The sequence below is a fragment of the Scyliorhinus torazame genome, chromosome 21 (genome assembly GCF_047496885.1).
Source record: "Scyliorhinus torazame isolate Kashiwa2021f chromosome 21, sScyTor2.1, whole genome shotgun sequence".
Lineage (NCBI taxonomy): Eukaryota > Metazoa > Chordata > Chondrichthyes > Carcharhiniformes > Scyliorhinidae > Scyliorhinus > Scyliorhinus torazame.
In genome coordinates, this window is record NC_092727.1 from 91,845,937 (window position 1) to 91,868,599 (window position 22,663).

The 22,663-nt window shown below is 47.8% G+C and overlaps 2 long non-coding RNA genes across 2 annotated transcripts in view; one reads left to right on the forward strand and one right to left on the reverse strand.

Annotated features, from left to right (window-relative positions):
- The window catches only part of LOC140398016 (uncharacterized), a 343,855-nt gene that overhangs the window by 301,933 nt on the left and 19,259 nt on the right, over window positions 1-22,663 (forward strand). Inside the window, exon 3 of the long non-coding RNA XR_011937381.1 lies at window positions 18,151-18,293. This is a non-coding gene — a long non-coding RNA (uncharacterized lncRNA). The remainder of the gene's footprint in view (window positions 1-18,150; window positions 18,294-22,663) is intronic.
- LOC140398017 (uncharacterized) overlaps window positions 5,606-22,663 on the reverse strand; it is a 38,513-nt gene continuing 21,455 nt past the window's right edge. The window contains exon 2 of the long non-coding RNA XR_011937382.1: window positions 5,606-5,820. This is a non-coding gene — a long non-coding RNA (uncharacterized lncRNA). The remainder of the gene's footprint in view (window positions 5,821-22,663) is intronic.

Here is a 22,663-nt window from a genome sequence, read left to right on the forward strand (position 1 = left end):
ACATTAACACTGCAATGACGTTGCTGTGAAAATCCCCTAGTCGCCACACCCCGGCGCCTGTTCGGGTACACAGAGGGAGAATTCAGAATGCCCAATTCACCTAACAAGCGTGTCTTTCGGGACTTGTGGGAGGAAACCGGATCACCTGGAGGAAACCCACAAAGAAATGGGGAGAATGTGCAGACTCCGCAGAGACAGTGACCCAAGCCGGGAATCGAACCTGGGACCCTGGTGCTGTGAAGCAATGGTGCTAACCACTGTGCTACCGTGCCGCCCCACTGTGCTACCATGCTTAGCCTCCCAGATGGCAGCACGGAGAATGACACCCCGTTTTGCGGACGCAGAACTGGAGGCCCTGCTGGACGCTGTGGAGGAGAGGCGGAACACACTTCCCCAGGGTGGGAAGGAGGCAGCCACCCGCAGCCATACACGGGGCAGGTGGCAGAGGCCGTGCGCCCCACCACCAGGAGCGGACAGCAATGCAGGAAGAAACCTCACGACCTCCTCCTGATTGCCAGGCTGAGTAGGCAGCACCACCCCCCTGGCACCAATCGCTCTCCCACACAGCCGTATCCCACCCCCGACCCGGATGGTGAATGAACCCCACCCGTTGGCAGTGTGCTCGCTTCCCACATTGCACCACAGGTCAGCACCCATACCGAGCACCATGGCCGGGCGCTCTGGCCACGAAGGCCATCAGATGCCGATCCCCGGGCTTCCCGTGTCCAACAGTCTAACACTGCGTTTTCTGTGTCGTCGTCGTTCCCCCCCCCCCCCACCTCCCACCCCCAGGATAATCAGAGAGAGAGAAAGATCAGGGGGGTCCGTCGGATCTGTAGCCCCTCACCACCGCAGAGCGGTGGGCACTGGACCTGGCCAGTGGGCCCGGAGAGAGGGCAGACTCCGAGACGGAGGTCGGCATCAGGCAACCAAGTGAGACCCCGCTGCATCGCGGTTTCCTCTGGCATGCGTGGCACGACCCCCACCGCCCTCACCACCCCAAACGGCGTTTACTGTACGTGCAGAGTAAAATGCATTCACACCGATGTCGAGGCCCCGCAATTCTGGCCGCCGTCTGGCCACAGCCACGATTTTTAGCTCATACGCGATTCTCCATCCAATCGGGTCTTGCGATTCCGGCGTCACTGGACAGAGGATCCCAGCCATTATATCAATGCATGTTTGTGCTCACAACACTCATTCTTTATAATTAACAAGGCTTTGCAATAAATATATTTTTGGAGCCTTGTGCATTATTTTTGGCTCCCTCTGCAATCTTATCTATTCTGATCCACTCTTGTAACCAACCCAATGTACACAAGATGCATATCAGGATGTTTTCAGGCAGTGATGTATATGGGTTCTGTTAGCAAACATCAGGAAGAAAGGATCAGTAAGGGAGCCTTTTAAAGGGTTATATTTTATATCCTGGTAAGGTGAATAACTCCTATGGGTTATTGATTCAGTGATTTCCTCAGACTGAAGAAAGCCATCATTTGAATGTTTGCTTCAGAAACCCAAGTGTGCTTAAATTCAGTCATAGCAAGCATTGTCAATGTAACCAAGTTGTGCTTTCATTCCCCAAATTTCCCTTCCCCTGACTCATGTTGAAGAGCAATTTCACCGGCTAGCAGGGGCCATTTTCAATGTATGACTCGAGACTCGAGTGCCAGCAGGCTGTTCAACTGTCAAGATATCTAAGTCAAGCCTGTTCTCATTCAATGGGCGAAATTCTCCCCCAACGGCGGGATGCCCGCCGACTGGCGCCAAAGCTGGCGCAAATCAGACGGGCATCGCGCCGGCAAAAAGGTGCGGAAGTCTCCGCATCTTTGGCGGCCTAGCCCCAACATTGAGGGGCTAGGCCGACGCCGGAGGGATTTCCGCCCCGCCAGCTGGCGGAAATGGCGTTTGTTGCCCCGCCAGCTGGCGCGGAAATGCGGCGCATGCGCGGGAGCGTCAGCGGCCGCTGTCAGTTTCTCCGCGCATGCGCGGGAGCGTCAGCGGCCGCCGAAAGTTTCCCGCGCATGCGCAGTGGGGAGAGTCTCTTCCGCCTCCGCCATGGTGGAGGCCGTAGCGGAGGCGGAAGGGAAAGAGTGCCCCCACGGCACAGGCCCGCCCGCGGATCGGTGGGCCCCGATCGCGGGCCAGGCCACCGTGGGGGCACCCCCCGGGGTCAGATCGCCCCGCGCCCCCCCCCAGGACCCCGGAGCCCGCCCACGCCGCCTGGTCCCGCCGGTAAATACCAGGTTTGATTTACGCCGGCGGGACAGGCAGTTTCTGGGCGGGACTTCGGCCCATCCGGGCCGGAGAATCCAGCGGGGGGTCCCGCCAACCGGCGCGGCTGGATTCCCGCCCCCGCCCAATCTCCGGGAGCGGAGACTTCGGCGGGGGCGGGGGCGGGATTCACGGCGGCCAACGGCCATTCTCCGACCCGGCGGGGGGTCGGAGAATGACGCCCAATGTTCCTGTCAGAAAATCCAAGGCAGATCAAGGATTTAACCTTGGACATATTGGTCTCTGTGCCTGAGCTGCACAGTGACAGGACATTGAAAAGTACTGGCAACTACATGTAATTGAAGCACACAAAGCAGAAATTCCCATTTTAATTCCCGGTTTATGCTGATCTAACCATGGCTATCATTGGGCTGTGGACAAAGAAATCCATCTCCATTCCCCATCTGATATGCAGTGTCCCTGTTGGGAAATTCATGTCAATGAAGAAACAGTCAGACACGGATGTGATGCCCTCTTTCCAATAGCTAAATAGAAATTACCGTGACCACTTACTAGAAAATGGCTTATGGCAGGAGAAAGAATTCCGCAAGAAGTGAGTTCTGCTGGAAATTCATATAATTCATATATAACATAGAACATAGAACACACAGTGTAGAAGGAGGCCATTCGGCTAATCGAGTCTGCACCAACCAACTTAAGCCCTCACTTCCACCCTATCCCCGTAACCCAATAACCCCTCCTAACCTTTTTGAACACTAAGGGCAATTTATCATGGCCAATCCACCTAACCTGCACGTCTTTGGACTGTGGGAGAAAACCAGAGCACCCGGAGAAAACCCACGCAGACACGGGGAGAACGTGCAGACTCCACACAGACAGTGACCCAGCGGGGAATCGAATCTGGGACCCTGGCGATGTGAAGCCACAGTGCTGTCCACTAGTGCTACCGTGCTGACGCTTTTCCTGGAATTTTGGAACCTTAGTATTTGTTAAAATTTTCATTGTTGTCATCCTTCTTGGGTGATGTCTTAATCATGTACAACAACGATTTACACTAATTCAGTGCCAGCAGAGGAAAAGAAGAAAGGCCACTATTGCAAGAAAGTTAAGAATGAAAACCAACGGTTTAGATGAGGAATCGGACTTTGAGAGGGTTTCTGATCGAGTAAAATAAGACACAGCAGCACAGAAAGAATATTTTAGAGGTTAAGCTTGGGAAATCTGATGGCCTTGCCATCGACGCTGAGAATATGTTGGAGGGGAGAAAAGCTCAGAGTCTGTTCTTGACCACGTGGAGTTGTAAAAGTTGTGTTTATTTCGGAATTGCTGTGTGCACACAGGAGAGGCAAGTTCTGCTGCTAGCTTTAGCTCACAAAAGTCAGCTCTGCCTGTCCTCAGAATTACTCATATATATTTGAAGTTCTTCGGAGTCACAAGCAGGTATTGACGTCACTGAATCATTTGGAACAATACAAAGTGATCAGGATGCATATTTTCTGGTCCCCGTAATGGGAAAACGATTAAAGAATACAATGTTTCCTTACAATCTCATGGGTTTGTGCTTAGCATATTTAACTTCCAGAAGAGGTGCGAATGTTTTGGACAATGGATCCCTTAGACTTACTGGGACCTCCTGTGTTTCTCTTTTCATATTCAAATGCTCTGTTAGATGATTAAATCATTTCCAATGTGGGTGACTTTAACCCCTTGCTTGCTGGTTTCCCCTTGTTATATGTTTAACCCCTTGCCTGCTGGTTTGCCCTTGACCTGTGCTATTACAATACTTTGAGACATCTTTATTATACCAATCCTGACACAAATAGCAATTTCTTCCGCTAACAAATGGATGGAGAGAGTGTCCACAAAAATTCCAGAGCCAGATAGCTCAGGACAGTATACAAGTCTAGAGATTGCCAGTTGGACATTTTAAATTCAATGCATCAGCAGGTTAGTGTAGATCAACAATTGAGGTTGTTAGACTCTATAAGTTCAGGATGATAAGTTGGAATGTATGGAAGGTGGAGATAAGGAAGCTGGCAAACAAGAAGATTGAAGCCAGTTAAGTCTGACAGTGATAAAGGTGTGGCTAAGAGTAGTGGCAACAGTGTGGGGGTGAGAAGTGGGACATGTTGCAGAGACAGAAGCACACAGTCTTCCAGCTCAGTTCAGGGTCAAAGACGGCACAAGATTGCGTGCGGTCTTCTGCAACCCAAGTCACCAGTCAGTCGCAAGGGAAGGGGATGGCATGAGGAACAAGGGTGTAAAGGTTAGGATGTGGGTCAAACATCAGCTTTGATCTTCCTAGTGTGCATTGGATTAAATCCTGGCTCATCCATGAATTAGTGTCAGGTATGCAGTCAGACAATGCGGAGACAGAACTGGAGGTGATGCCAATAGATCCCTATTCTGGCAGGGAATTAGCACTGACTCATTAATCGCATTAAATGTCGATGTGTTTATTCTGTGATCAAGTTGCTGCATGAACTGAGAATATGACATTGAAACAAACCTGTTGGACTTTAACCTGGTGTTGTAAAACTTCTTACTGAACTGAGAATAATTCAGTCTTTTTCTCCAGCATCTAGGTTTTGCCAGTAAAACAGTTAGTTAAAGTCATTATGGAGCAATGATGTTGGACATTGGCAGCATACACAGAGACATTATGTGGGAGTAAACTTTTAGGTCTGGCTGCCGATGAGTCACAACAGAGATGTTTCTCCTCCAATAACTGGACACCGACCACCCACGCATCCATCCGTTATACACTGTTTGTGAGATGCATGCTGCTTTATCTTTTGTTCTGCTCCCCTGAGAGTACTTAGATGTACTGAGATTCAGCTCCACAGGCACTTGGCACCCTCCAGTACCTCCCCACATGGCCCTTTCCTAGATAACAATATTGGCATGTTATGGAACAATGGGAGGAGGCGAGACTTCAACCAACTCCTCATCATATTCTTGCTGGATAGCCGCACAAGTGTACTTTACTGATCTGCATGTCTCAGTTCTACATCAATCAATGTGCTTACCCCTCAGGGAGAGCAACTTAATAAAAATTATATCGAGTTTATAGAACTTCAGCTCAGCTTACAAGCGGTTTTAAGGGAAAGTGCAAAAGTTTAAAATGTTCCATAATTTTCTTTCTACGTTGTTTGCATTATCGAGTTATAACTCTTTTAGTTCTCAAAATGTACCTCTTTATTGAGGACACTGCACTTTAATTGTCACCAGTGCTTTATTAACTGTATATGTACATCACTCTTCTATAAATGGTGGATTATAGAACATTATAGCATTTTGTAAATTTCCATAAAATGTTTTAGCTAATGTAAATATTTGTGCTTTAAAGTTGCAAAGAATTAATGGCACATTTTCAGAGTACAAAGGCACATTTATAGAAATGTAATCTTCGTGCAGCAAATATTACAAAAACTGAGGCATCGACTATGACCTTTAGATATGATGATGGTAAACTTAGTGATTCCTTAACTCACTGGAACAGAATTACTTTTGAAACTGGATATTTTCTGGTAACAGGTCCCATGTTCGATTCTGAGTCAGTGCAGAGGTTGGACTGGGACATCCCTGAAACAAAGGCATAGCATTCTGGATTATAGGTGGTGACACAAAACCAATAAATGCTAGAAAACAATCAACAGGTCAGGTTGCATCAGTGGAGAGAGAAACACAGAGTTTGCGTTTCGAGCCATAAGGTCAACAACCTGAAATGTTAACTCACAATGTCTCAATGGAGAAGAAATGTATCTTAGAATTTCACCATCAACTTCTCAGGGCAAGCTTGCAGAGGGGGGTGTTGACTGTGATGCCTTCATGACTGAATAACCTGTTGATGTTCACCGTTGAGGATCATGAACAGTGTTAGGATACTGGACTAGACCCAACATTTGTTTGGATACCAGGCAAGAACCGCAAATTATTTTTTTAAATTTGTAAAACTGTGAGGAAAGGACACTTCACCTCAGGAGTGATGACTCTGACCAATGGGTATCTTTTATGTTAAAATAAACTTTAATTTAAACACATAATTAACCACATTAACAGCAAAGAAATAGCTTTACAATTATCAGTTCAACAGTTCTTAAACATAAGGAAGAACTTGAGTTTACAGTCTATACCTGCTACTAATTCCAATTAATTAACCCAATACAGTTCAAATGCCACTTATAAATAAAGTTAACAAACTGATTTCTTGCTTAGTTGTGCAGACATGTTTGGAGTGAGAGACGCATTCAAGAACAGAGTCAGTACACTTTTGCTCAACCCAGCAACATTTGACAACTTAAAATCCTTCTGTCTTGTCAGACTCAAATCCTATGGCAAACTGCAAAACTACAGGCAGACCTGGCTCTTCCATTAATTACATCATCTGTACCCCACTAAGATGTCAGATGACCTGCTGAGCTAGCACTAAATAGAACAAAGAACAAAGAACAAAGAAATGTACAGCACAGGAACAGGCCCTTCGGCCCTCCAAGCCCATGCCGACCATGCTGCCCGACTAAACTACAATCTTCTACACTTCCTGGGTCCGTATCCCTCTATTCCCATCCTATTCATGTATTTGTCAAGATGCCCCTTAAATGTCACTATCGTCCCTGCTTCCACCACCTCCTCCGGTAGCGCGTTCCAGGCACCCACTACCCTCTGCGTAAAAAACTTGCCTCATACATCTACTCTAAACCTTGCCCCTCTCACCTTAAACCTATGCCCCCTAGTAATTGACCCCGCTACCCCGGGGAAAAGCCTCTGACTATCCACTCTGTCTATGCCCCTCATAATTTTGTATACCTCTATCAGGTCTCCCCTCAACCTCCTTCGTTCCAGTGAGAACAAACCAAGTTTATTCAACCGCTCCTCATAGCTAATGCCCTCCATACCAGGCAACATTCTGGTAAATCTCTTCTGCACCCTCTCTAAAGTCTCCACATCCTTCTGGTAGTGTGGCGACCAGAATTGAACACTATACTCCAAGTGTGGCCTAACTAAGGTTCTATACAGGTTCTATAAATAAAACTACCCCATAAATTATCTACTCTTCAAGGAATTTCCAGCCATAATAACAATGCTCCATTAGCTCTCTATATCTAAACAAGTAAATGGTTAGAAACTATCATGACCTCACATTTTACAATTACAGATTCAGCAGATATACTGTCTGTCTGTATTTTAAGCCAGGGTTTTTCAACAACATGACTGTCACAAATATGAAATATAATATACATCAATTTCTACATTTATCACAACAGAGAATGAATTACCAGGTGGAACAGATATGCTAGCCTGGGTCGTTATTAGCAGAACCAGGAGAGGAGGCAACTGGAACATTACTTTTTAAAAAAACAAACCTCCAAATTCATAACTTCATAGAATGATTTTGTGAAACATAATGACAATATTAAAACATCCCTCAGAGTATAAGTATGAAGAAGGAAGCAATTCACATGATAATGGTATCATTGTAGGAGACAACAGCTTTCAATAAGCATCCAATACAACCTGTTGGGTCAAACCAGAAGAAAAGTAATGGGTGCTGAATGAGGGATGTGTGTAAGCTTTAAATATCCATCTGAATAATAGCCTATCTTTGGGATGGAACTCTGGAGGCAATGGAGCATGCCACAGATACAAAGAGAGTCGAATAGTACTGCAAATGAAGTTTCATTGTTTAATATCTGTAATATTAAGGCAAATGATAACATTATTTTGCGAAGATTGGATAGATATTTATTATTGAACAATGTTGATTAAATTGTGACTGGAGGTAATCTCCCAAGCACAAACACTCATGGGCAAGCGCATATACTCACGCATGCATGCGCACACAAGCACATATGCATGCACATTACTCATGGTCAGATTTTACTGAGGATCTACAGCACAGAAACAGGCCCTTCAGGCCAACAAGTTCATGTGGTGTTTCGGCTCCAAACGTGCCACCTCCCATCTTTTCTCATCAAAATCTACCATTGTAACCATCCATTCCCTTTTCCCCCATTTCCTGTCTACATTTCCCTGAAATGTATCTATGCTATTTGCTTCAACTACTTCTTGTGATAATAAATTTCACATTCTCACCATTGTTTGGGTAAAGAGGTTTCTGCTGAATTTCCAATTAGTTTTCTTGGTGATGATCTTATATTGATGGTCTCTGGTTCTGCTCTTCCCCACAAGAGGAAACATTTGGTCTGTATCTACTCCATCAAAACCCTTCATCATTTTAAAGACCTCGGGGCAGCATGGTAGCACAAGTGGCTAGCACTGTAGCTTCACAGTGCCAGGGTCCCAGGTTTAATTCCCCGCTGGGTCACTGTCTGTGTGGAGTCTGCATGTTCTCCCCGTGTCTGCATGGGTTTCCTCCGGGTGCTCCGGTTTCCTCCCACAGTCCAAAGGTTAGGTGCAGGTTAGGTGGATTGGCCATTATAAATTGCCATTAGTGTCCAAAAAAGGTTAGGAGGGATTATTGGGTTATGAGGATAGGGTGGAAGTGAGGGTTTAAGTGGGTCGGTGCAGACTTGAGTGGTCGAATGGCCTCCTTCTGCACTGTATGTTCTATGTTCTAGCTATGTTCCATGTTCTATTAGGACACCTCTCAGCTTCCTTTTATCAAGAAAAAAAGAGAACAAGCACATGACTCCTTTCCTGATCGGTATACCTACATATTTTGTGTATCATCCTTCCAAATCATCTCCGCACCCTTTCCAGTACCTCTATATCCTTATTATAACATGGTGGCCAAGATTGTGTACTCTAATCATAGATTCTAATCATAGAATTTACAGTGCAGAAGAAGGCCATTCGGCCCACCGAGTCTGCACCGGCCCTTGGAAAGAGTACCCTACTTAATCCCACACCTCCACCCGAACGCCGTAACCCAGTAAACCCACCTAACCTTTTTGGACACTAAGGGTAATTTAGCATGACCAATCCACCTAACCGGCACATCTTAGGACTGTGGGAGGAAAACGGAGCACCCAGAGGAAATTGACGCAGACACGGGGAGAACGTGCAGACCGCACAGACAGTGACCCAAGCCAGGGATCGAACCTGGGACCCTGGAGCTGTGAAGCAACAGTGCTAATTCTTAAGTGGTCCAACCAAGGCTGGATAATAGGCGCATAATTTGTCGGATGACCTTCCTACCAGGCTCCCACCCACCCTGACCTCTCTGAAATTTACTCTGGGATGGGTGAGGCCCAAACTGGCCACCTGCCCTTTCCCCAGTTGAGGGTCTTAAATGGCCAATTTACTTTTTTGTTTCTTCGTTCAAGGAATTTGGGCCAACATTTATTGCCCATCCCTAATTACCGTTAGTGGCTTGGTAGGCTATTTCAGAAGGCATTTAAGAGTCAACCACATTTCTGTGGGTCTGGAGTCAAATGTAGGCCAGAGCAGATAAAGACAGCAGATTTCCTTCCCTAAAGGGATATCAGATGGGTTTTTACGACATTCAACAATGGCTTCATGATTGTCATTAGATTTTTAATTCCAGATGTTTTATTGAATTCAAATTTCACCATCTTCTGTCATGGGATTCGAACCCTGGTCCCCAGAGAGATTGTTGGTTCAGTGAAAATGCTGCCACGCCACCACATCCCCATTGACTACATATGGGCTCTTTCCCATCCAGCCTCAATTTGAAGGCTGGCCGGAGGAGTTCAGGGCCGGGAGGAAGCCCAAAATGCAATCCTGCTCAGTCCTGGGCCAGGAAAGGGTGGTTGGCGTCCCCACCCCTCGTGCCAAAGGACTGGCCCCTGCAGGTCCTGCCTCTACCATCCCCAGCTTTCCACCAGCACCCAATCCCCTCTTTCCACAGCCCCTGGGTCTCGCCTCCCCACCTCACAATGAGACCTCCAAAATGTACCTGGCTCTGGAATCTCGGGACATAGACCCTGGGCCCTGCTTGCAATCCCAGAACTGTCCACTGCAGCTATTGGCATTGCAGGGCCTAGAGAGCTGCCATGCAATCTGATTGTGCCTTCGTCCTGACTAAGGGACGAACATCCTGCATGCAGCCAATTAACCGTGAAATCATTGCTGGGCAGGCACTAACAGCTAATTTAGGTTAACTTAGGATAACTCAATTGCTAACCTAGGATAATTCTGTCAGTTTTACTCAGATAGTTTAAAAAGTAACTTTGACACCAGAGTAACTATTTTAAAATACCCCCCCCCGCCACCACCACCACCACCCACACACATGGGGAGGCAGTGGCAAGGTGGTTTTATTGCTGGACTAGTAATCCAGAGACCCAGAGTCATGCTCTAGGGATCCGGGTTCGAATCCCACCGTGGCAGATGGTGAAATTTGAATTCAATAAAAATCTGGAATTAAAAGTCTAAAAGGTGACCATTGTCGATTCTCGCAATAAAACATCTGGTTCACTAATGTCCTTTATGAAATTAAATGAAAATCACTTATTGTCACAAGTAGGCTTCAAATGAAGTTACTGTGAAAAGCCCCTAGTCGCCACATTCCGGCGCCTGTTACGGGAATCGAATCGTGCTGCTGGCCTGCCTTGGTCTGCTTTCAAAGCCAGCAATGTAGCCCTGTGCTAAACAGCCCCTTTAGGGAAGGTAATCTGCCATTCTTACCTGGTCTGGCGTGTATGTGACTCAAGATCCACAGCAATGTGGTTGACTCTTAAATGCCCACAGGGATGGGCAATAAAAACTGGCCCAGCCTGTGACGCCCACATCCGATGAACGAATAATAAAAAACACACACATGATCCCTCACACCACCCCCCATCCTGACCTGTCCCAGCCCCACGCCCTCCCTCGGACTAGTCCGACCATTATCCCCCCCCCCCCACCACCCCCCCCCACCCCACCCCCCCACCCCCCCCACCACCCCCACCACCCCCCACCCCGCCACCCCCCCACCCCGCCACCCCACACCCCCCCACACCCCCCCCACACCCCCCCACCCCCCACCCCCTCCCCCCCCACCCCCCCTTCCCCCCCCCCACCCCCCTTCCCCCCCCACCCCCCCCACCCCCCCTCCCCCCCCTCCCCCCCCACCCCCCCTCCCCCCCCTCCCCCCCCACCCCCCCTCCCCCCCCTCCCCCCCACCCCCCCTCCCCCCCCTCCCCCCCCACCCCCCCTCCCCCCCCTCCCCCCCACCCCCCCTCCCCCCCCCACCCCCCCCACCCCCCCCCACCCCCCCCTCCCCCCCCACCCTCCCACCCCCCCTCCCCCTCCCCCCTCCCCCCCTCCCCCCTCCCCCCCAAGGGAGCAGTGGCCAAGGGTCTGTCGGGAAGGTAAGTTTTCCTCTTTAAAAACTTACCTTGAACAGTGACATCACAGCAAAGCAGTGACCTGATTGGCTGGTAAGGAAAGTGCTCCAATTAGCAGCTGGGAGAAATGTAACTCTTCGTGGGTTGGTAAGTATTGTGATTGGTAAGTAAAATCTTTATTCCTTCCACGTATTCATTATTTGATATTATATTTGTAATCAATTAAGGTAAAGTGTAAAAATGGCAAGAGATCCCAGGCCCGTGTTATGCTCCTCGTGCTCAATGTGGGAGTTCAGGGATGCAGCCGATGCCCCTGACTCCTTCATGTGCGGGAAGTGTGTCCAGCTGCAGCTCCTGTTAGACTGCATGACGGCTCTGGAGCTGCCGTTGGACACACTTTGGAGCATCCGCGATGCTGAGGAGGTCGTGGATAGCACGTTCAGTGAGTTGGTCACACCACAGATTAGGATTGGTGAGGGAGACAGGGAATGGGTGACCAAAAGGCAGAGAAAGAGCAGGAAGGCAGTGCAGGTGTCCCCTGCGGTCATCTCCCTCCAAAACAGGTGTGCCGTTTTGGATACTGTTGGGGGAGATGACTCACCAAGGGTCATGACACCGTGGCTGGCTCATCTACACAGAAGGGCGGGAAAAAGACTGTCAGGGCTATAGTCAAAGGGGGGATTCAATCGTAAGGGAAGTAGACAGGCATTTCCGTGGTCGAAAACGAGACTCCCGAATGGTATGTTGCCTCCCGGGTGCACGGGTCAGGGATGTCTCAGATAGGCTGCATGACATACTGAAGGGGGAGGGTGAACAGCCAGTTGTCGTGGTGCATTTAGGCACCAACGATATAGGTAAAAAATGGGATGAGGTCCTACAATCAGAATTTAAGGAGTTAGGAGATAAGTTAAAAAGTAGGACCTCAAAGGTAGGAATCTCAGGATTGCTAGCAGTGCCACGAGACAGTCAGAGTAGAAATTCAAGAATAGTCAGAATGGATACGTGGTTTGAGAGATGGTGCAGGAGAGAGGGGCTCAGATTTTTGGGACATTGGAACTGGTTCTGGGGGTGGTGGGACCATTACAAATCGGATGGTCTACACCTGGGCAGGACTGGAACCAATGTCCTAGGGGGTGCTTTTGCTAACACTGTTGGGGAGGTTTTAAACTAATGTGGCAGGGGGATGGGAACCAGATTAGGAAGTTAGAGGTCAGTAAAGAGGCAGCAACTAAAGCCAGTAAGGTCCTAGATAATAAACTCAATGTGACTAAGGGGAAGAGTAGACAGGGAAGAGATGATGAACGCAAAGGGACAGGTGGTCTGAGGTGCATTTGTTTCAATACGAGAAGTGTAGCAGGTAAGGCAGATGAACTTAGGGCTTGGATTAGTACCTGGGAATATGATGTTATTGGTACTACTGAGACTTGGTTGAGGGAAGGGCAAGACTGGCAACTAAATATCCCAGGGTAAAGATGCTTCAGGAGGGATAGAGAGGGAGGTAAAAGGGGTGGAGGAGTTGCATTACTGGTCTGAGATGATATCACAGCTGTGATTAAGGAGGGCACGATGGAGAATTTGAGTACTGAGACAATATGGGTAGAGCTAAGAAATAGGAAGGGTGCAGTAACATTTTTGGGACTTTACTACAGGCCTCCCAAAAGCGAGCGTGAAGTAGAGGTATTAATATGTAGACAGATTATAGAAAAATGTAGGAGCAATAGGATGGTCGTGATGGGAGATTTTAACTTCCCCAACATTGAATGGAACTCATGTAATGTTGGAGGCGTAGATGGAGCAGAATTTCTAAGGAGCATCCAGGAGAGTTTTTTAGAGCAGTATGTAAACAGTCTAACTCGGGAAGGCGCCATACTGGACCTGGTATTAGGGAATGATCCCGGCCAGGTGGTTGAAGTTACAGTCGGTGATTACTTTGGGAATAGTGATCATAATTCCGTAAATTTTAGAATAATCATGGACAAAGACGAGAGTGGTCCTAAATGAAGAGTGCTAAATTGGGGAAAGGCCAAGTATAACAAAATTCAGCAGGAGCTAGGGAATGTGGATTGGGAGCAGCTGTTTAAGGGTAAATCCACATTTGAAATGTGGGAGTCTTTTAAGGAAAGGTTGATTAGAGTGCAGGACAGACATGTCCCTGTGAAAATGAGGGATAGAAATGGCAAGATTAGGGAACCATGGATGACGGGTGGAATTGTGAGACTAGCTAAGATGAACAAGGAAGCATACATAAGATCTAGGCAACTTAAAACTGATGAAGCTTTGGAGGAATATCGGGAAAGTAGGAAAAATCTCATACGCGCAATAAAGAGGGCTAAAAGGTGTCATGAAATATCTTTGGCTAACAGAGTTAAGGAAAATCCCAAAGCCTTTTATCCGTATACAAGGAGCAAAAGCGTAATTAGAGAAAGGATTGGTCCACTCAAAGACAAAAGAGGGAATTTATGCTTGGAGTCAGAGGAAATGGGTGAGATTCTTAATGAGTACTTTGTATCGATATTCACCAAGAGGGATGTGATGGATGTTGAGGCTAGGGATGGATGTTTAAATAAACTAGGTCAAGTCGGCATAAGGAGGGGGGAAGTTTTGGGTATTCTAAAAGGCATTAAGGTGGACAAGTCCCCAGGTCCGGATGGGATCTATCCCAGGTTACTGAGGGAAGCGAGGAATGAAATAGCTGGGCCCTTAACAGATATCTTTGCAGCATCCTTGAGCACAGGTGAGGTCCCGGAGGACTGGAGAATTGTTAATGTTGTCCCTTTGTTTCAGAAGGGTAGCAGGGATAATTCAGGGAATTATAGACCTGTGAGCTTGACGTCAGTGGTAGGCAAACTGTTGGAGAAGATACTGAGGGATAGGATCTATTCACATTTGGAAGAAAATAGACTTATCAGTGATAGGCAGCATGGTTTTGTGCAGGGAAGATCATGTCTTAAAAACCTAATAGAATTCTTTGAGGAAGTGACAAAGTTAATTGATGAGGGAAGGGCTGTAGATGTCATATACATGGACTTCAGTAAGACATTTGATAAAGTTTCCCATGGCAGGTTGATGGAAAAAGTGAAGTCGTATGGGGTTCAGGATGTACTAGCTAGATGGATAAAGAACTGGCTGGGCAACAGGAGACAGAGAGTAGTGGTGGAAGGGAGTGCCTCAAAATGGAGAAAGGTGACTCGTGGTGTTCCACAGGGATCCTTGCTCGGACCACTGTTGTTTGTGATATACATAAATGATCTGGACGAAGGTATAGGTGGTCTGATTAGCAAGTTTGCAGATGATACTAAGATTGGTGGAGTTGCATATAGTGAGGAGGACTGTCAGAGAATACAGCAAAATATAGATCGATTGGAGAGTTGGGCAGAGAAATGGCAGATGGAGTTCAATCCAGGCAAATGTGAGGTGATGCATTTTGGAAGATCTAATTCAAGAGCGGACTATACGGTCAATGGAAGAGTCCTGGGGAAAATTGATGTACAGAGAGATCTGGGAGTTCAGGTCCATTGTACCCTGAAGGTGGCAATGCAGGTCGATAGAGTGGTCAAGAAGGCATACAGCATGCTTGCCTTCATCAGACGGGGTATTGAGTACAAGAGTCGGCACGTCATGTTACAGTTGTATAGGACTTTGGTTAGGCCACATTTGGAATACTGCGTGCAGTTCTGGTCATCACATTACCAGAGGATGTGGATGCTTTAGAGAGGGTGCAGAGGAGGTTCACCAGAATGTTGCCTGGTATGGGGGTTGGTAGCTATGAAGAAAGGTTGAGTAGATTAGGATTGTTTTCATTGGAAAGACGGAGGTTGAGGGGGGGGGACCTGATTGAGGTCTACAAAATTATGAGGTATGGATAGGGTGGATAGCAGCAAGCTTTTTCCAAGAATGGGGGTGTCAATTACCAGGGGTCACGATTTCAAGGTGAGAGGGGGAAAGTTTAAGGGAGATGTGCGTGGAAAGATTTTTATGCAGAGGTTGGTGGGTGCCTGGAACGCTTTGCCAGCGGAGGTGGTAGAGGCGGGCACGATAGCATCATTTAAGATGCATCTAGACAGATATATGAACGGGCGGGGAACAGAGGAAAGTAGATCCTTGGAAAATAGAAGACAGGTTTAGATAAAGGATCTGGATTGGCGCAGGCTGGTAGGGCCGTAGGGCCTGTTTCCTGTGCTGTAATTTACTTTGTTCTTTGTTCTATCCCCCCGTCCCCCCTAGCCAGTCTGACCACCTTCCAGGCCCAATCCGCCTCCCCGGACCTGGGGAGACAAGCTCTCTCACTCTAATATGCAGATTTGCCAGAAGGTGACCCCGCCCACAATGGGCGGGGTTCACATTGCGACATCTCACGTGATCGTGTTAGATCTCGCGAGGCATGATGAGCCGGGTAGTTTCCGGGAGAGGGATCTCTCGCCATAGACCAGTTGGTCTCCGCCTCTCCATGCTGCCTTTTGGGTCCAATGCGGCCGGTTGACCTTGCCCAAACATGTTGCCAAAAGAGCTAAGTAATCCTAACTACTGGATTACCTCAGCTACCAGCTCTATTAATACAGATGGATATTATTGAATGTCAGAAGGCAGTTTGACTTGCTGATTATGTGCCCCATCTCCAGGCACCTCTGAACTCGTGCCCATAATGTAGGAAGAGGAGTACATCATTCAACTCCTCGAGTCTGTTCCCCGATTTCATTAGATTATGGCTGATTTGTATTAGAACTCCACCTGTCCATCTTGGTTCCACAATCCTTAATACTCTTTATGATTTGGATCAACAACATATGATATTTTGAAATTAGTGGGCGCTATTCTCCCCCCCACGCCGGGTGGGAGAATCGTTGGGGCGCCACGCGAATCGCGCCACGCCGCCCCGACCCCCGCACGCAATTCTCCCACCCCCTCCGGAAACCAGCGGCGCGCGATTCGCACTGAGCCGCTCGGAGAACCGGCGAGCGGCGATTCTCATGCCCTAATGGGCCGAGCGGCCGCTAGGACACGACAGGTTCCCGCCGGCACCGTCCATCCCTGGTCGCTGCCGGCGGGTACTCTGCGGGAACGCTGGGGCGGTGGCCTGTGGGGGGGGGGGAGGGGGGCTCCTTCACCGGGGTGACCTCCGATGGGGTCTGGCCCACGATCGGGGCCCACCGATCGGTGGGCTGGCCTTTCCCCTCCGGGCCTACCTCCTTCCGCGCGCGGCCCCAGAACACCGGCTCCATGTTGGTGATGGGCCGGCGTGCGTAAGACATTCCCCGCGCATGCGCAGGATGGCGTGAACCACTCCAGCCCCGTGCTTGACCCCTGTGGGGGCCAGAGTAGGTCGTGTCCGGGCCCTGTTTGCGCTGTCGTGAAACGCGACGGCGTTCACGACGGCGCAAACACTTGGGATCAATATCGGAGAATCGCCCCCTGCGTATATATACTGTGATTCTCAATGCGTGTATGTACACCCTGGATAACAAGTTGATCCATTTTGAATATTAAGGCAGATAGAGCAATGTATATCAAGAACAAAACAAGTATTCTACTTGATTGGGTTAAGGATTTGTTCGGTTGGTATTAAGGTTTGTGAAGTTTGGTGTTGATCAGTGCTTTCCACACTCTTATTAACATCCAAAATGACAAATTACTGTGCTTACACTGAAAAGTTGAGCTTGGTATTGACAGCAGCAATCCCTTCTTCTATGAATGCCATTGGCTCAAGACTGTTGAGGATGCCTCAGGGCAGGGAACCGCTAGTGAAGATCACAAGTCAGAGAAAATAAAGATGAACATTTTTACTAAAAATTAGTGAGTGAAATTGAGTGCTGGCTGTGTGACCCTGCTATCTGCTGATGCATTCAAAATAATCAGCGGATATTTCCAGAGATTAGGTTAAGGCCTCTCGGTTAGTGTTGCTAACCGTTGAGGTACTACACATATAGTCAGAAGCTTTATTCATAGAATTTACAGTGCAGAAGGAGGCCATTCGGCCCATTGAGTCTGCACCGGCTCTTGGAAAGAGCACCCTACCCAAGCCCACACCACCCTATCCCCATAACCCAGTAACCCCACCCAACACTAAGGGCAATTTCTGGACACTAAGGGCAATTTAGCATGGCCAATCCACCTAACCCGCACATCTTTGGACTGTGGGAGGAAACCGGAGCACCCGGAGGAAACCCACGCACACACGGGGAGAACGTGCAGACTCCACACAGACAGTGACCCAGCCGGGAATCGAATTTGGGATCCTGGAGCTGTGAAGCAATTGCGCTAACCACTATGCTACTGTGCTGCCCAAAAAAAATTGAGGACAACACGCGGCTTCCTCATTGCTTCAACAGCAAAACCAGCATTTCAGGAGGATTAGGGAGAAGGAAGGGGAGACCATGACAATGGCATCCCCGTGAGGGGAGCCCCAACCAATTCATTAAGCAGGTTACAATTAATATTGATAATTCGCTTTACTCTCAAGAGTAAATGTGATAAAAGCTCCATGTGAGCTTTGATGCTTTTATAAAGCACCTGTTCAAGTTTTGCATGTACCTGAAATGTTTACCTGGATCTTGTCTTTACTGATGCGCTGTGTGTTTCCAGCATTTGCAGTGTTGTTTTCCAAGATTTACAAATCTTTTCCTTCTATTTTCGTTTGATACTTCATCCATCTACTTCACAGCCTTGTGAAAACATGCAAAAAGGAAACTGCGAAGATCGAGACCCACTGGTAGGAAACCAAGAAGGACGCAGAAGAGGGGCACAGTGCACTGAAAACACAAGTTAGTGGGAGAAATCCACCCAGACTAATGCCAAATCGAAAAGGTTAGAATGCATTGGCAGCAATCATCTTTGGCTAAGCTTTTAGCACTAACTTCTGAGGTGTGAAGTCAATAATATTGACTCATCCTTATTCCTGCAGATGTTCCTGACTGATGGCTGCTGGTGAGATGGAATGAGTTAGTTGATGTTATGATATTGCAGTCTTCACCTAGCCTGATAGTTTATTTTTTATCTTTTGTGGGGGTTTTCTCCTTTGGACTGTTTCCAATATTTATCTGTTGTTGTTTCAGCTCGTCATTTGCAATTTCTTTCCTTTCTTCAGTTTCTCCCATCCTCTTCTCGTGTTCACTGTGTCGGCCCCTGCTTTTCCCTCAGCTTAGCTTTCCTTACGATGGCAGAGTTTATTTTGTGCTCCCCATGAGGGGTTCTGATGCAGGTGATGGGAGCATAAACTTGAATGGACGGGATTCTCCCAGGATCCCGTCTGCCCAAACCCAGATGCAATTTCATGCCTGGACTGACAGGGTCTCGGGCAGGAAACCTGCTGATTCACCTACATGGCCACACAAGGGCTTTATTCTGCCCAGCCTCAATGTGTAAGGTGGTGGGAATGGGTGCGGCGAAGGTGGGAAAGTGACAGATACTCGTAAGGTCTGCCTTGGCCTGTTACAGGTTTTGAGGCAGAAATAGCCTCAGTTTGCTTGACTTGTGATTGTGGAATTAATTGCCACTTGGGCTTATTGTAGGTACATCTTGTAAAAGCTTTACAATCACAAATGAAAATGATGCATCTGGGGTGGCAGGAAAAAAAAGCAAAGCTGAAAAACAGAAATAATAATAGAATTTTTTGTGGCTGAACAATCAGCCTATCAATATGAAAAAAAATGAGGAAGATTATTCGTTAATGGGCGAGGTAGGACCCTTCAGATGTTGATTGCCTTTTTACAGATGCAGACTTGCTATATTTTGTTGTATTATCTCTTATTAATTACATTCCTACATCAACAGATCATTAAGTCTCAGATTATGCAGTCAGGATATTATAACGCGCCTCCAAATTTAAGATACTCTTAGATAGATGGCACAGGGTGAAATAGGGCAGCATTAATATCACTTTGTTGAATCCTGTATTGCTCAGTGATTTCCAGATTTGCAGTTCTTCAAATGAGAAGTGCTCATTTGATTGAATCGACACACTCAGTGGAAGCAGTATGAAAAACATCCTTGAGAAGAGACTAGTATCTATTCAGCATGACATCGGCATCGGCTGCATTAATCTCTTTCATCCCCTTCCCAAATTGGCTCCAGGACTGAATCCATCCTGAAATTCCTTCTGCTGCGTGATTGTTAATTTAACCAGGGTTCTGTTTGCACAGAGCTGGAGAGACTCTCCACTATTAGCACATCATTGTCATTGTTGCACGGTCCAAGATGTTTTCTTTTAATTTGGTCAGAAAGGGCCACGATGACCTTTGCTCCCCACACACGATGGTCTCTGATGATAAGGCCCTTCAATGAGCTTCCCACAGCAAATCGCAGTGCCCTTTTCAAACGTGAAGACAGGAAGTGGGGAAAAGACTGTAATAGATCAGTGACCTCCCATGAAGAGACAATTACCATAGCCCATAGGATAGTCATATCATAAGCATCAACCCCACTAGGGAGGTGTCATCTGATGTGTAAGAGTACAAATGTTAGTGAAATGCTGACAAAATGTTGGAAGAATTTTAAATAATATATGTATCTTTGCATAAATGAAAACAAGGTAGATTTCCCATTTTATACCCAACAACAGTGTCAATTTGAGAGATTCCAGCTTTAAAACACAAAGGAAATTCTCAAACTTGGAATTGCTAAAACGCTTCTATCATCTTAATAAATAACTGGCCAGACATTGAGCACAACTTTTGCCATTATAAAACTTCGGTCAAGTACCTCAATCTCTAAAGAAAAAAACAGTGATAATAAAATACCGCTAGGCTCATCAAATTCACCACAGTCATACTCTAACTCACCCAATCTGCAATCCAATTTTGTTATCCATGTCTGTTATCCATTTTGGGGTTGGAAAAATGGAAAGGCAACTTATTATCTAAATGGAAAGAAACTTCAGAGTGCTTCGGTGCCGAGGGACCTGGGTGTCCTCGTGCATGAATCACAGACAAATAGTTTTCAAGTACAGTAGATAACAAGGAAGGCAAATGGAATTTTGACCTGTTAGACAGCCCCTAGGGTACTGTGTACAATTTTGGTCCCTTTATTTGAGGAGGGCTGAGTTGCATTAGAGGCAATTCAGAGAAAGTTCACTAGATTGAGTCCAGAGATGAAGGGTTTGTTTTATGACGAGAGATTGAGCAGTTTAGGCCTATACTCTCTCGAGTTTAAAAGAGTAAGAAGTCTTACAACACTAGGTTAAAGTCCAACAGGTTTGTTTCAATGTCACTAGCTTTCGGAGCGCTGCTCCTTCCTCAGGTGAATGAAGAGGTATGCTCCAGAAATATATATATAGGCAGATTCAAAGATGCAAGACAATGCTTGGAATGCGAGCATTAGCAGGTGATTAAATCTTTACAGATCCAGAGATGGGGTAACCCCAGGTTAAAGAGGTGTGAATTGTGTCAAGCCAGGACAGTTGGTAGGATTTTGCAGGCCAGATGGTGGGGGATGAATGTAATGCGACATGAATCCCAGGTCCCGGTTGAGGCCGCACTCATGTGTGCGGAACTTGGCTATAAGCTTCTGCTCGGCGATTCTGCGTTGTTGCGCGACCTGAAGGCCGTCTTGGAGAATGCTTACCCGGAGATCAGAGGCTGAATGCCCTTGACTGCTGAAGTGTTCCCCGACTGGAATGGAACATTCCTGCCTGGTGATTGTCGCGCGATGTCCGTTCATTCGTTGTCGCAGCGTCTGCATGGTCTCGCCAATGTACCACGTTTCGGGACATCCTTTCCTGCAGCTTATGAGGTAGACAACATTGGCCGAGTCGCACGAGTATGTACCGCGTACCTGGTGGGTGGTGTTCTCACGTGTAATGGTGGTATCCATGTCGATGATCTGGCACGTCTTGCAGAGATTGCCATGGCAGGGTTGTGTGGTGTCATGGTCACTGTTCTGAAGGCTGGGTAGTTTGCTGCAAACAATGGTGTGTTTGAGGTTGCGCGGTTGTTTGAAGGCAAGTAGTGGGGGTGTGGGGATGACCTTGGCAAGATGTTCATCTTCATCGATGACGTGTTGAAGGCTGTGAAGAAGATGACGTAGTTTCTCCGCTCCGGGAAAGTCCTCCTCAGAAGACAAACATGGGACACAACCTACAGAATACCCTTCGTCGTCTAGTACCTTCCCGGAGCGGAATCGCCGAGCAGAAGCTTATAGCCAAGTTCCGCACACATGAGTGCGGCCTCAACCGGGACCTGGGATTCATGTCGCATTACATTCATTCCCCACCATCTGGCCTGCGAAATCCTACCAACTGTCCTGGCTTGACACAATTCACACCTCTTTAACCTGGGGTTACCCCATCTCTGGATCTGTAAAGATTTAATCACCTGCTAATGCTCGCATTCCAAGCATTGTCTTGCATCTTTGAATTTGTCCATACATATGTTTCTGGAACATACCTCTTCATTCACCTGAGGAAGGAGCAGCGCTCCGAAAGCTAGTGACATTGAAACAAACCTGTTGGACTTTAACCTAGTGTTGTAAGACTTTGTACTGTGCTCACCCCAGTCCAACGCCGGCATCTCCACATCATGAGTTTAGAAGAATGAGAGGAGATCTAATTGAGATGTATATGATGATAAAAGCTATTGATAAAGTAGACACAGAAGGGATGTTTCCTCTTGTGGGGCAATCGAGAACAAGAGGTAATAGTTTTAGGATAAGGGGTAGCAGACTTAAAACAGAGATGAGGGACGGGATTCTCCCTTCTGGGGCTACGTGCCCCCGCCGGCGGGAAAACTGGCGCCAATCACTCCCGCGTCAACAGCCCCTAAACGTGAGGAATTCTCCACATTTTCGGGGGCTAGGTTGACGTTGGAGTGGTTGGCGCCGCTCCAGCCAGCGCTGAAGGACCAGTGCGAGTTCGCGCATGCACTGAACAGCCGACGTGATCTCGCGCATGCGCGGACTGGCTGGCATATTTCCCGCACATGTGCGGGGGTTGTCTTCTCAGCGCCAGCCCACGGGCAATATGGCGGCGCGGAGGAAAGAAGGCCCCCACGGTAACAGCCCTTCCGCAGGATCGGTAGGCCCCAATCGCGGGCCAGGCCACCGTGGGGGCCCCCCCGGGGTCGGAACCCCCCCTCCCCCAGGACCACCCCCGCACACTTACCTGCCAGGACCCGCCGTGCGTGCGGTGAGAAATTCACGCCGGCGGGACTGGCCAAAACTGGACGGCCACTCGGCCCATCGGG